This window comes from Balaenoptera musculus, chromosome 3 (genome assembly GCF_009873245.2).
Source record: "Balaenoptera musculus isolate JJ_BM4_2016_0621 chromosome 3, mBalMus1.pri.v3, whole genome shotgun sequence".
Lineage (NCBI taxonomy): Eukaryota > Metazoa > Chordata > Mammalia > Artiodactyla > Balaenopteridae > Balaenoptera > Balaenoptera musculus.
In genome coordinates, this window is record NC_045787.1 from 56,530,150 (window position 1) to 56,544,249 (window position 14,100).

Genomic DNA, 14,100 nt, shown 5'->3' on the forward strand with positions numbered 1-14,100 from the left:
AGGGGTTACTCTTCATTGCGGATTGTGGGCTTCTCATTGTGGTGGCTTCTCTTGTTGTGGAGCACGGGCTCTAGAGTGCACGGGCTTCAGTAGTTGTGGCACACAGGCTCAGTAGTTGTGGCTCATGGGCTCTAGAGCACAGGCTCAGTAGTTGTGGCACACGGGCTTAGTTGCTCCAAGGCACGTGGGATCTTCCCAGACCAGGGCTCAAACCCATGTCCCCTGCATTGGCAGGTGGATTCTTAACTACTGTGCCACCAGGGAAGTCCCTCTCATATAAGATTTTTTTCAAGGTTTTTTCTTAACTGAGATATAATTGACATTATATTAGTTTCAGGTGCACTAACAGATAGAGGCTTGACAACATGTTACCAATTTAAAAAATAAACTAAAAACCGAAACAACTCAAGTCAAAAGCAGTTTCCTCATAGGAAACAAGTGGGAAGCAGTAGTCAGATTTTTTCTTTTACTGTTGTCCCCTTAGAATAAAAGACTTTGAGGTCTACGTGCCTAACTCATTCTTATCTTTCAGTGGGAAGAAGTCTAAGTGATAACAAAGAATTGAGAAAATGAAACAGTCAGTTGCAGTGAAATTTGTTGATAGTAGCATATATGAACTTCCTTATTCTATAATTTCTAGGAGAATATTATGAGCTCATATACATGATTTTCTACCATGACATTATTACCCATAAACTTACACGTAACCTAGTGGTTTTATTTACTTACCTTGTGAGTGCATTACAAGTTATTTAAGATAGTGCAAGTCAGTGCATTATTAATGGTAGGAAACTCTGGTCAACTTTTAAAGAGGACCTTGTATAATTCTGCTTTAACAATAAGTATAAGGGTGATCAAAACTGGAAAATTATGGACAAGAATAATAATGGTTAATACTAATAATATACTTACTAAGTCACTGTTCTCACCAATGTACATATACTAATTTATTTAATCTTCACAACAACTCTGGAGTTGGTACTATCTCTATCAAAATTAACTGTTTTTGCAAATACGTATTTCTAAAATGTGTGAAGTTAATACAAATTAAACAATAAGAAACAATATCGTAACTGTGAGGTCATGGGTATGTTAATTAGCTTGGTTTTAGTAATCACTGTATATCAAATCATCACGTTGTAGACCTTAAACATATACACTCATATTTGTCAATTTTACCTCAAGAAAGCTGGAAAAAAAAAAAAAAAAGAAAGAATAAGCCACTTTAAAAAGTAAAAAGAAACAAAGAACAAGAAGTAACCACAGATGCTGAGGAAATTTAAACAACTTAGAAGAGTATTTGATAAAACTTTATTCAAATATATTTTAAAAGCTGGATTACGTGGATGCTTTTCTTGAAAATATAAATGAACAAAATAGGTCCCAAAGAGATTGGAGATTAAAGCAACACTGAATAGGGAAGTAATTGAGAAGGTAATCTGAGGAGCTCTGGACTCAAAATGTTGTATTAGTAAATTCTTTCAAAATTTCAAGGAGCAGAAAATTCTAATGTATTTAAACTGATCTAAAACTTAGAGAAAAAAACTTCCAACACCATTTTCTGAAGCCAGCACAACACAAACGTAGACCTGACAGGCCTCTTTGGTAGGTTGTACTATCGTTCAAAGTATTGCTGCCCCTCCTGGGGGACAGGTTGCAGTTCTTCGGACCACAGGCATCTGCCTTTGCCTCTAGGACTTGAGGGCCTCCTGTGGTAGGATGACATATCCCCACCCTGTGGAAGTCAGGTGTGGTCATGCAACTTGCCTTGGCCTATAAAATAAGGGCAGAAGTGACATCGAGCCACTTATAAGCAGAAGCTTTCAAATCCAGTTCATGGTTCACCAGATCTCTTGCCATGAAGACCAGCAACGTGCCAGATCATCTGGTTTATCTACCTCATCCCAGAGGGAAGATGACATGGAGAAGAGACACAGTAGATATGTGAGTAAGAATTAAACCTGTGATACTCTAAGCTACTGAGATTTGGGGATTGCTTGTTATCACAGCATAACCCAGCCTATCCTGATTGATACACTCCTCTCCCCCACAAAAGAACACGATAAATTCACTTATGAATATCTGTGTTAAAATCTTCAATTAATAAGAAAAATATCTCAGGCATACATTGTAGGAATAATATACTTCCAACTAAGACCTCTGAACAGGTAAGTATGTTCCCCACTGAAGACTCGGAGACCTCTCACTTTAGGTGTGTGTGCTCCCAACTAAAAAGGTAACATGGTTTAGTTTGTAAAATATGTAAGTAGCTTTGTCCCCTCTCTCCTCCCATCTATTGTGTCAGTATCAAAAAGGAGTTAAGGATTTGAAGGCTTCATGGTAGCAAAAACACCCTTGAGTGGGAAAATATATCTCGGCTGAGATATGGATGAAGGGTATACTAAATGAAAGTTCCTAGGGCTCATGCCTTATACAATTTCAGGGTGCAATGCTCCCTATGAAGGCATAAGAAGTGGATATTACTCCCATTTTTCAAGAGGAGAAACTGAAGTAGTTAACAGGGAAGCTCCGATTTGGCCTCAAATCACCAAGTAAGTTCCTGATGCAGTTTACTTGCTGATGTTTTCTTATTTTGTTAAGAATAAATCTACCATTGCCCAAGTCAGTGAGTTTCTAGCAAAGATACTTTAATGTTTACTTCAGGCTTTTTCTTTTAAGTGTTAATGGATGTGATGATTTCTAAGTCATTAAAAGATGAGTACATCAAGCTCTTGCAAAGAACCCCAGGTAACTGGTTGACCTTGTAAATAAAACATTATCTCTGCTGCTGCTATAAGCAGGCCATGTGATCGATGATAAATTTTCTTAGAAAACAGGACATGGAGGTCATTTGATAGTCAGAAGAACACTCGTGTTCAGCTCAACCAATATAAACTGTTATGTTAATAGTCCAAATAGTAACCTGGATTAGTTCATCTCTGGATTTCTTTCTTAGCAGTATAGGAGATAAGAATATGAATCTCCTGGATCCATCCTGGAAGGACAGTGGTGAGTGCAATATTTAAAATTTGAGTGGTGACTCACTTAAATAGTAATTGACAAAAGGTTGAATGGATAAGAGAAGTAAGCTGTGAGAAAACAGGGCCCATACCTGCCTTATGTATAGGGTTTGGCATACAGGAGGTGCTAAATAAATGTTTCCTGCTTGAAGGGTGAATTCTGAGAGGCAAGTGTCAGACTTGAGATGGAGGTGAGCAGGGCTACCAGAGTGGGAGGTGGCTTGCTCCCTCAGGGCTAAACAAGGAAATGAGTTTTCTAGTTCTCTCTTGAGAACTAGATAAAAATGAAAGCTTCGAGGACAGAAGGCTTCAAAACCCTATGGTTTTTATGTTATTATTTTTTTGTTTTGAAATCATTTTAGACTTACAGAAAAGTTCTAGGAATAGTGCCGCTTCCCCCAACTTCTCCCAAAGTTAACAACAGTACAAGTATCAAAACCAGGAAATTAACATCGGTGCAATGCTACTAATGAAAATATGCCAATTCCTCCAGTTTTCTCCCTGATGTCCTTTTTCTGTCCTAGGATCCAGTTCAAGATCCTACCTTGCATTTAGCTGCTGTGTCTCCTTAATCTCCTCCAATCTGTGATGGTTCCTTAGTCTTTCCTTGTCTTTCATGACCTTGAAACTTTTGATGAATCCTGGTCAGTTATTTTGTAGAATGCACCTCAGTTTGGGGTTGTCTGATGTTTTCTCATGATTAGAAACACGTTACAAGTTTTGGGCAAGAATATCACAGAAGTGATATTGTGTCTTTCTCAGAGTGTCATGTCAGGTCTTCCTCATGTCCATATGTCTCATTACTGGTGACTTAAGCTTTGATCCCTTAGTTAATTAAGGCATTTCAGGCCAGGTTTCTCCACCGTTAAGTTATTATTTTTCCCTTTGTAATTGAGAAATATTTAGGAGAGATACTTTGAGATTATGAAAATATCCTGTTTTGACTTAAGCTTTCACTAACTTCTCCCACTAATAGTGGTTTCGATTTGCATTTCCCTGATGATTAGCGATGTTGAGCACATTTTCATGTACCTGCTGGCCATTCGGATGACTTCTTTGGAAAAATGTCTATTCAGATTTTATTTGGATCCATTTTCAGTCAGATTATTCTTTCTTTGCTGTTGAGTTGTATGAGTTCTTTATATGTTTTAGATAGTACCCCCTTATCAGATGGATGCTTTGTCAATATTTCTGGACAAGCTCTTTGTAAGGGGTCAGTAGGGGAAGGATCTGTAAAATTCCTTTCTAAAACTGGTTTATTACTAAATCCTACTTCAAAATGTTATCATATTTAGTCTTAGGTAATACGATTGCTGCCAAGAAATGCAAATGATTTAATTTCTGTACCCTATGAAGTTTTCATTCAAATGTGTAAGTACTTAACCTGTGGACCACGAATGGGGCTTTGGTGGAGTCAAGAACCCCCTGAAAGGTAAATTCACGATTTGGTGAATGTGTATTATTTTAGGGTGAAAAATCTGAGCTCTTTTTCAAATTCTCAAATGTGTCTGTGACCTCATTCCCTCTACCCCCTAAAGCCGTATGCTTTAACCAACCTAGTGGACAAACATAGATCATTCTTTTGTACTTACTCAAACTTGATATGCTGGGTTTGGCGACATGTATAGAGGAGGACAGAATAAACTTTAATTCAAACTGATCATTTTGGTTGGAGGAAAACACATTCACACAATGGATGAAAGAGGATAAGCTTCCCTTTTATGTTGCCCGCCGCACAGATTTGGATCACCGTTGTACCATGAGGTATGTTTGACTTACAGAGAAACAATTACATTTTGATGCCAACAAAAAAAGCAAATACATGTTTGGTGTGGTTAATGATACTTTCCCACTGAGGCTTTAATCTTGTGGTGTGATATTTGCTTATTACGGTTTATACAATTTGTCATGCAGTCAGTATCAAAGGCGAAAGTCAACCCGCAGCGTGTTAAGTTTTACGGAGCACCATTTCCATTCTTCCCTCAAACACTCCTCCCCTGTTTCTTAAGACAGCTCATAACGTGTGAAGGAAGAATGCAATGTTTTCTACTAAGGAATGTTTTAATGACGGTATTTTGTATTTGTCATCAAAGCTATCGTAAGGGTGCATTTTAACAGTGCTGAAATGACTGGCAAAACAAATATATCCTGAGCTATGCAAGTGTGATTGGGGCAGGGGAGCAGTGAGAGAGTGATGGCAAATGAGATTTGTTGATAATATGTTTAGTAATCTGGGGTATATCATGAGTGTTCTAGGGGGTCAATAGAAATTATTTATAAAATTGTTAATGGAAATCATAAGAGAATATTTTTTATCTATAAAGCCAAATACAAAGTTTTACAGAGAAGTTGTGAAAAGCACCTGCCATTCTTTGTTTCTTCTTACTTGGTTTATTGATCTCCTTGACCACCGGGTGGTTCCATTGACGGTTCCTGCTCATCTCCTAGTACTTCACAAGCTGCAACTAATTCCAAAGACCTCAAATTTTAAAAGAGAAAGACAAGAGAGTTTGTAGCTACAACCTTGAGGTTGCAGATGACTGTCAGATGTTTCAATTTGTCATGCGTCTACATTTTGGAGCCTCAATCCAGAGGCCCTAAGGCCCCATTTCACCTGTTGCAGTAGGTCCCCCACCAACAAGTCTAGGCAGGGTGGGAAAGAGAGATTTAAGGATGATAAAGGGGACATTATCTTTTAGAAAAGTTGGAGTTTGAATGGGAGCTTATCTTTTGCATATTAAGCATGACTTTTGTGTCCGTGGCACCTCAGCTATAGAAAAAGAAGATATGTATATTGGGGCAGGGGTTTGAGGAATATAGGAAAAGATGCAAAGAATATATCTGTAGTGTCTAGAGATAACGTCTTAATAAGGGGCTGATGGAAGATGTTCCTTCTTGCCCCAGATTCCAGGGGAGAATTAATAAGCCCTTCTTGTAACATGATGGGTGGAGGTATCACTGAAGCTGATGTTGTTTACTCAACAAATAGTTATATGTTGCTTCCACCAGATTTTGTACTAGGCGTCAGAGAATCAGAGATGATTGAAACATACACCTGACCCTAGTGAACTCTCAACTGAGGGAGATGGAAGCCAACACAAACTATCATGATGCCACATAGTAAGTTTGGTGATCAAGAAATGCACAGAGCAAGAGGGAAGTGTGGATGAGGTACCTAACCCAGCTTGGTGTGGGGGGATGCTGGAGAACATTTTCTGGAAGGAGAGCCTGAGCTAAGGCTTAGGAAATCAGTAGAAAAACACTGAGATCCGCAATATTGTTTTTAGAAGTTATGTGGCTGAGCAGACCAAAGAGATGGGAAGGCTGGGGCTGGTGGTGGAGCCAGATGGACCGGGGTAGAAGTGGTCAGCAAGGTGACTGGGGTTAGTTTGACCATAAAGAAATATGTGACTCCTGAGGCTTCTGAAACTTGCTGCAAGAGGCCATGTAGAGTATCGGTTACTAGTATGGGCTGAGTTTAAATCTGGTCTCTACCACTTAATAGTTTCTTCCTTGGTAATAGGAGACACCACCAGTATCTCAGAGTGTTGTTGTGAGGGTTAAATAAATTTGGATAAGTAAAGGACTCCGGTATGTGCTAAGCATAAGCGGTAGCTGCCACTCTCAGGGTTCTGAGGCTGTGTTCCATAGTGCAATTCCTTACGGCACTGGTGAGTGAGACCAGTGGCCAATGAGAAAATGGCTTTTTAGGAACGAATGCCAAGAGTAGTTCTTCAGAAGGGAAGCACAGGGAACATTGGTGTTTCCCAAGGGTAGAGTTGGAGAAGAACCTAATAGAATTACCTGGGGAGCATTTTCAAAGTACACATGCCCAGGATGCTCCCAGGATATGCTGATTCAGTACTTCCAGGGGCGGGGCCCAGGCATGAGTGATGGGGAAAAGTCTTCCAGGTGATATGTCTGCTCAGGCCCCTGGTCTAAAAAAGCACAGCTGGCTCTGCCTAACTGTGGGATAACGACCCGACAAGGGAATGCATTTAGCGTAGATGCATGCCAGGCACGCTCTGCTGCTGGGTAGTTTTCCTGAATACACAGAAGAAATCAGATCGTTTCCCTTTCCACCCTGCAATTTGATGCTCCCATGTGCAAATGTCAAGAGACAGGGAGAGGCAAAAGATAAAAGAATAGGAGCAACGGAAGAGCTTTGCAACCCAAGGGATTAGGGTAGAGTGCCCTGTGCTTTAGAAATTTGACTTAGGTAAAACAAGGGAGAGTCTGGGGAGCTTTTGCAGAACCTTTGTGTTTCTTACATCACAACCATCCAGGGAAGATATTGATGTGGGTGGATTCCCAAAAGGAGGGGACACAGATGGGACTTTTCAGGCTTGAATGCATCTCCACATTCCGAAAGGGACTGTCCATGTGGGAGTTTGTCAGGAAACACGCTAAAACAAGCACATTGGACACAGTGCACCTAAAGGAAACTTCATTAATATAAAACATATTTATTAAACTATGAAGCATAAAAAAAGGAAAAGAAGCAACAATTGTTAGGCGTCTAGAATCTCAGAATTTCAAATGTCCCACAAGGAGAATTCTACAGTGTCACTTACTGTCCCCGGGGAAGTTTAGTTCCTATGGCTTCCCTCCTGGCTCTGGGGTACTGCGATGGGCCAGTGACATTCACTCCACGGGAGCAGGCTGTACACTGCTGGCTTTAGAGCTTTCATGAACGTCTGTCAGTTGACCTTCTGTTTGCTCAAATGACTCTTATCAGGGCATCCGGTACTGTGTTAGACACTAGGGGCTCATAAAAAAGGTAAGTAAGACATGCCCTGTCCTTAAAGACCTTTGAATCCAGAAGGGAAGACATAAACAATAATGAAGGCTACCATTTTACTGAGTTCTTGCTGAGTACTAGGCTCCAGTCCTCACTACAATCTGAAAAACATGTGTAAGATTCATGTTATCGTCTTCACGTTAATGGTAACTGAAGCACATCTTTGAAAGTTAAAGTAACTTGCTGGAGGAAAATCGTTAGCAAGGGGAAAGTCAGGTCTTTCTGATGCCAAAGCCCATGCTGCTCTTTCTACACTCAGTCACATCCCCTCTTAACTGGCACCATAAACAATCAATTAAAGCACAAGGTGATAACTGTTGTTATAGTAGTGTCTTCAACATACCATGGGCATACGGGTGAGAAGGGAGAAAGGCTGACTTCTGTCATCACATGCAGACCAGAAGTCTACCCTGTATTGGTAGTATAAGGGGTACATGAATAAGTGTTACTAAATCTTTTTAGAAAATAGGAGAAGGTTCAAAGTTTCTGAATGGAGCAGGGCCGCACGTTTCTGTAAGTTCAGGTATGTAACTACAGACGTATAAATTAGCTACTTAAAAATTTTTAAAAATGTAATTGTGGAAAAATATACCTAACATAATATTTACTATCTTAACCGTTTTAGGTGTACAGTTCAGTAATATTAAGTATATTCACCTCATTGTGTAACTAATACATTAGCTACTTTTAAAAGTAGCTATTAGTGTGTTTCTCATTTATTTTTCAATTTTATTTTATTATTTTTTTTTTTTTTAGAGGACAGGGGTAGCAGAGGAGATATCAATTTTTTTATTTTTTTTTATTTTTTTTTATTTTTGGCTGTGTTGGGTCTTCGGTTCGTGCGAGGGCTTTCTGTAGTTGCGGCAAGCGGGGGCCACTCTTCATCGCGGTGCAGGGACCGCTCTTCATCGCGGTGCGCGGGCCTTTCACTATCGCGGCCCCTCCCGTTGCGGGGCACAGGCTCCAGACGCGCAGGCTCAGTAGTTGTGGCTCACGGGCCCAGCTGCTCCGTGGCATGTGGGATCTTCCCAGACCAGGGCTCGAACCCGTGTCCCCTGCATTAGCAGGCAGATTCTCAACCACTGCGCCACCAGGGAAGCCCTCGATTTTATTTCTTCTATGCTTTTAAAACTCCATTTAAGTTTATTCATTTTTCTACCTGTTTCTTTACGGATGATAGGTAATTTGCTGATTTCTTGCTCCCCTTTTCCAATGTAAATTCTTTTGTCTGCCTTGTTTTCGAAAACCTTTATTGTCTAACCTAGTCACTTGGTAGAGATGGTTAACAGTCCTTCTTTACTCCTAGAAATCTTGTATTAATAGGAACATCAATGTGCCCAGCTTAAAAAGCCTACATGTTTCCAGCCTCCTGTAATTGACAGGGGTAGCCAATGAGATGTAAGTAGAAATTGTTGGGTGCAGGTTCCCGGAAACTCTTCCAAAGAGGTTGGCTGGACTGGGAGGTATGTCTCTTTTCCTTGCTCCTTCCTTCTGTGTAGAGCATAGATATGATGGCTCATGCTACAGCGACCATCTTGCAATTATGAGGCTACCTTGAAGATTGGAAGCAGTGCTAAAGACGGTGAGGCAGGAAGGGAGGAGTCTGAGGCCCTGATGATGATGAAGCTATTGAAATAGCCCAGGACGTTGTATCTCTGGCCTCCTTTGACATGAAAGAAAATTAAACCTCTATCTTATTTAAGCCACCATTAAATAAGTGGCTTAAATAAGCAGCCAAACCCAATCCTAACTAACATGATCCCTCTAATCTCAATGGGCTGCTCTCCTCACCTTTGCCTGAATTCTGCATGCTCATTGGGATCCACGTCTTTACTCTTACTGGCTGTTTGGCTTGTAATGTTCTCCTTTCTGCATTTATGATCCTTCAAGTCTTACTTCCTTCATGAAGCATCTTTGGCTACTCCAGTCTTCATAGGTCTCTGCCCTCCAAGCTCCCAGGCTTTGACATTCTACACAATTCGACAGGAGGCTGTACCACTGAGCCCTGGTCACCGTTGGCCATCTGTATGAGTCTACGTTCCTAACTCTAACATAAGCTCCCGAAGGGCCTGGCAATACCTTTTACTGCTTGTGTTCCTCATCTGGGTCTTTCCCTAATTAGGAATTTCATTTTCTGTTCCTCCTGACCCCTGATAATCTTCCTAGAGATATTGCAAAGGGAAAAACTTTTTTTTCCTTTCCATAATATTGTAAATAATTTACTTATTGCTTTTGATTTTTAGAAATTACAGAAGAAACATATAAACATCGTAAAAAAAAAAAGGGCCACGATGTAGATGTATGTAAATGCAAAGTTGAAGGACTATTCATCTAACCCCCCAATCCTGCTCGTCTCCCAAGAGGTAACTCCTATTAACAGCTTCTTGAGTAACTCTTTAGACTAGCTGCAATTTGCAAACATATATTGATCTTTAAACATTTTATTTATTTTAGTTTTCAAATATAAAGGGGCTCCCCATAATAATACTGTTCTACAACTGGCTTTTCTCACTTAGTGCCAGAAGCTGGACATATTTCCATGTTAGTACATCTAGAACTGTATTATTATTTTCTAAACAACTACATAAGTATAGGTGTTCTGTAATTTATGTAACCAAATAACCATGAACAATTAGGTTGTTTCCAATTTTTGCTCTTACAAAAATGTTGCACTAAGCACAATTGTGTATGTATCTTCATGCCCTTGCATATATCTTTAGGATAAATTCTTAGAATAGACTTATGTTTCCCTGAATTCAGAGCTTAAAAAAATGTGTCTTTGATACTTTCTTTCACTCTCCTTTCTTCTCCTGGACCTCTTTTTAGTGGTATGTTGAATATGTGAGCTTAATCCTTAAAAGTTTTACTTTTGATTTCATATTTTCTATGCATTTGCCTTCTCTTTCTTTTTTTAAAAATTGAAGTATAGTTGATTTACAATGTTGTGTTAGTTTCATGTGTACAGCAAAGTGATTCAGTTATATATATAATATATAATTTATATATTATATATTATATATATACTTTTTCAGATTCTTTTCCATTATAGGTTATTAGAAAATACTGAATATAGTTCCCTGTGCTATACAGTTGGTCCTTGTTGGTTACCTGTTTTATATATAGTAGTGTGTATCTGTTAATCCCAAACTCCTAATTTATCCCCCCCCCTAATTCCCCTTTGGTAACCATAAGTTTGTTTTCTATGTCTGTGAGTCTGTTTCTGTTTTGTAAATAGATTCATTTGTATTATTTTTTAGATTCCATATATAACTGATATCATATAATATTTGTCTTTGTCTGACTTCACTTAGTATGATATTGTCTGGGTCCATCCATGTTGCTACAAATGGCATTATTTCATTCTTTTTTATTGCTAAGTACTATTCCATTGTATATATATACCACATCTTCTTTATCTATTCATCTGTTGGTAGACACTTAGGTTGCTTCCATGTCTTGGCTATTCTAAATAGTGCTGCTATGAACATTGGGGTGTACGTATCTTTTCAAATTAGAGTTTTTGTCTTTTCCAGATATATGCCCAGGCGTGGGATTGCCGAATCACATGGTAGTTCTATTTTTAGTTTTTTAAGGAACCTCCATACTGTTTTCCCTAGTGGCTGTACCAATTTACATTCCCACCAACAGTGTAGGAGGGTTCCCTTTTCTCCAGCATTTGCCTTTTCTTAAACTTTCTGGGATATTTTCTCAACTTTATCTTCAACCTTCTGTTGAATTTTTAAACTTTACTACCTTATATTTTTAATGTCTGAGTATACTTTCTTGTCCTCTTATTGTCTCCTTTTCATAGCATCTTATTCTTGTTTGATAGATATATTATTTTCTTTTATACCTCTGGAGTATATTAATGAGAATTTATGGAAGTTCTCTTTTCTTCCCTTCACTATCTCTGTTTTATTTTTTTCCCTGGAGCTTAACTTTTAATTTCTATAGTTTAATTCTATAGCTGAATTTTGAACTCTTTGCCATATTGTGGATTTCCATATGGTAATATATTTGTCCATATTTGAGGTAATATCCAGGCTTTAGTGATTTTTAGAGCTCCCCATGATATTCCAGTGGTCTACAACAGCAGGAAGGCAAACTACAGCCTGTGGGGCAAATCTGGCCCACTGCCTATTTTTGTAAATACAAATTTCTGGAACACAGACAAGCTCATTTGTTTACATATTGTGTATCACCATTTTTGTACTACCATGTCAGAGTTGAGTGGTTGTGACCGAGACTATACAGCCCACAAAGCCTAAAATATTTACTATTTGGCCCCTTACAGAAAAAGTTTGCCGGCCCCTGGTCTAGAGGCAGGCAGAGGCCGTCTTGTAAGCTCTGAGTTTGTTCACCACTTCTCTTGTGGCTGCTTCCCATGCTCATCTATGGCTGAAATTATTTTTCAAGATGAAAAACAATGAATTATTTGCACTACGAAATAATATGAGAGAGTGCTAATTTAAAGACATTTTCTCTGATAGAAGAGAATTAACTTCCTTTTATGGCAGGGCTCTGGATAGGACACTTTATTATTGAAAAACGAGAGGAGTTAAAGACATGTTATTTTTGGACTCTCCATTTTTTCCCAGGTCTTTCCATTTTCCTTTGTACATTATGGATGATTCTTAAGTTTCTTCATCTGTGTTGGAGTCTCAGGGCCTCGGTAAGCTTACCTGCCCTACCTACCTCCTTAGAGTCCTGAAGAAAAAGTTCTGCCAAAATATCCAACTTCAGGGGTGAGTGGGAACGGGGTCTTTTCAGAATCGAAAACAGCAACAACAAAACAATGACAACATCAACCACAAAACAGTTCTTGTGCACTGCACTTGGTATTGACTATCTTGGTCTTTTGAGTTGGATTCAGAAATTCCAGGATATTTAACTGAGGCTATTAAAATATTCTTAGATCCTTTAGTGGCAAGATTCCAAACTTAGCTCTTAGGTTATGTATTAGGAGCAATCAAATGGGTCTGAATGAAAAAGTTGAGTTAAAATATATTTATATAGGTTTTTTTGTGGGGGGGAAACTGATTCATACTAATTTTATTTATAGATTTTCCTGTCTTTTCCCTTCCTCTGCCTGCCCTTTGTAAATGGAAAAACAGGATCTCGATCCTCCTTAGTGAGTAATAGCTGCCCAAAGCTATACGTGCTTTTTGAGGCTTCCAAATGACATCATGTGCAGAACACTGAAGCTGCATTCTCACCCTCTGTCATGTCACCAGAAGTCTTAAACATAATTCCAGCCCATGTGACAGCTGCACACACATTATTTCCCACCTGTGTTATCTCCTCCCTAACTAAGATGGTGTTAGTATCTCAGTTATCATCTCTGTTTTTTCAGGGCTTTTATTATATAACTGTGAAGACTTGCTCCAGGCTGGGATTTAATATGTTCATGTGAATGTTTAGCAGGTGTTAGGGGATTGGAGAAATGCTAGAGAGTAGTTGTTCTGCCCCACACCCCATACCTGAGCACTCCAGCAGGGCTCTTGGAAACAAAATTGCTGATGATGGGAGATTATTTATAGACACATGCATTTGGGGCATTATCCAGCTGGCCTGCCTTGTACAGTTATGCCTGGGAGATCAAAGAGGGCCCTTGGAGTTGGTTTAAAATTTAAGAAGTCATCTACAACTTGAGGACAGCTAGAGTCATTCCGCAAGGATAAAACCCAAACATACCAGTGATGCAAATAAACAATCACTTTTTGGGATAAAGGCTGCTCTAGATCCTGGGATAAACCTTTGAAGTTCCTTGGGTGGATCATGAATAGTATATAATGCCCTTCACAAGTCAAAAAGGTCTAGCTTTCTTGAAAGGCAAGGGAATTTCAACAAAAAGTTGGTTTTCTAGAAAGTTTGGTTCGGAAGGTTTAGAAAAGAGCAGAGTGACTGATGATCTGGGTAGTTGTAGACCAGTTGACAAATGGGAACCAAAAAATGTGCCTGAGCTAGAGTCTGCATACTTCCCCAACTGGCCTTGCATTTCAGAGGGTCCAAGAAGGGTGGTCCCCTCTCTACTCAAACCCTTGAAACAGCACTGTCTGATGGAAATTTCTGTGATGATGGAAATGTTCTATCTCTGTTGTCCAATAGGTACATGTGGCTACTGAGCACTCAAAACGTGGCTAGTGCAATGAGGAACTGATTTTTAGATTTTATTTCATTTTAATTAGTTTAAGTAGTCTACTAGCTAGTGGCTATAGTAGCGGACAGTAAAACAATCAGTAATTTTTGTTGAGGTTACTGTATTGAATAATAGTGATG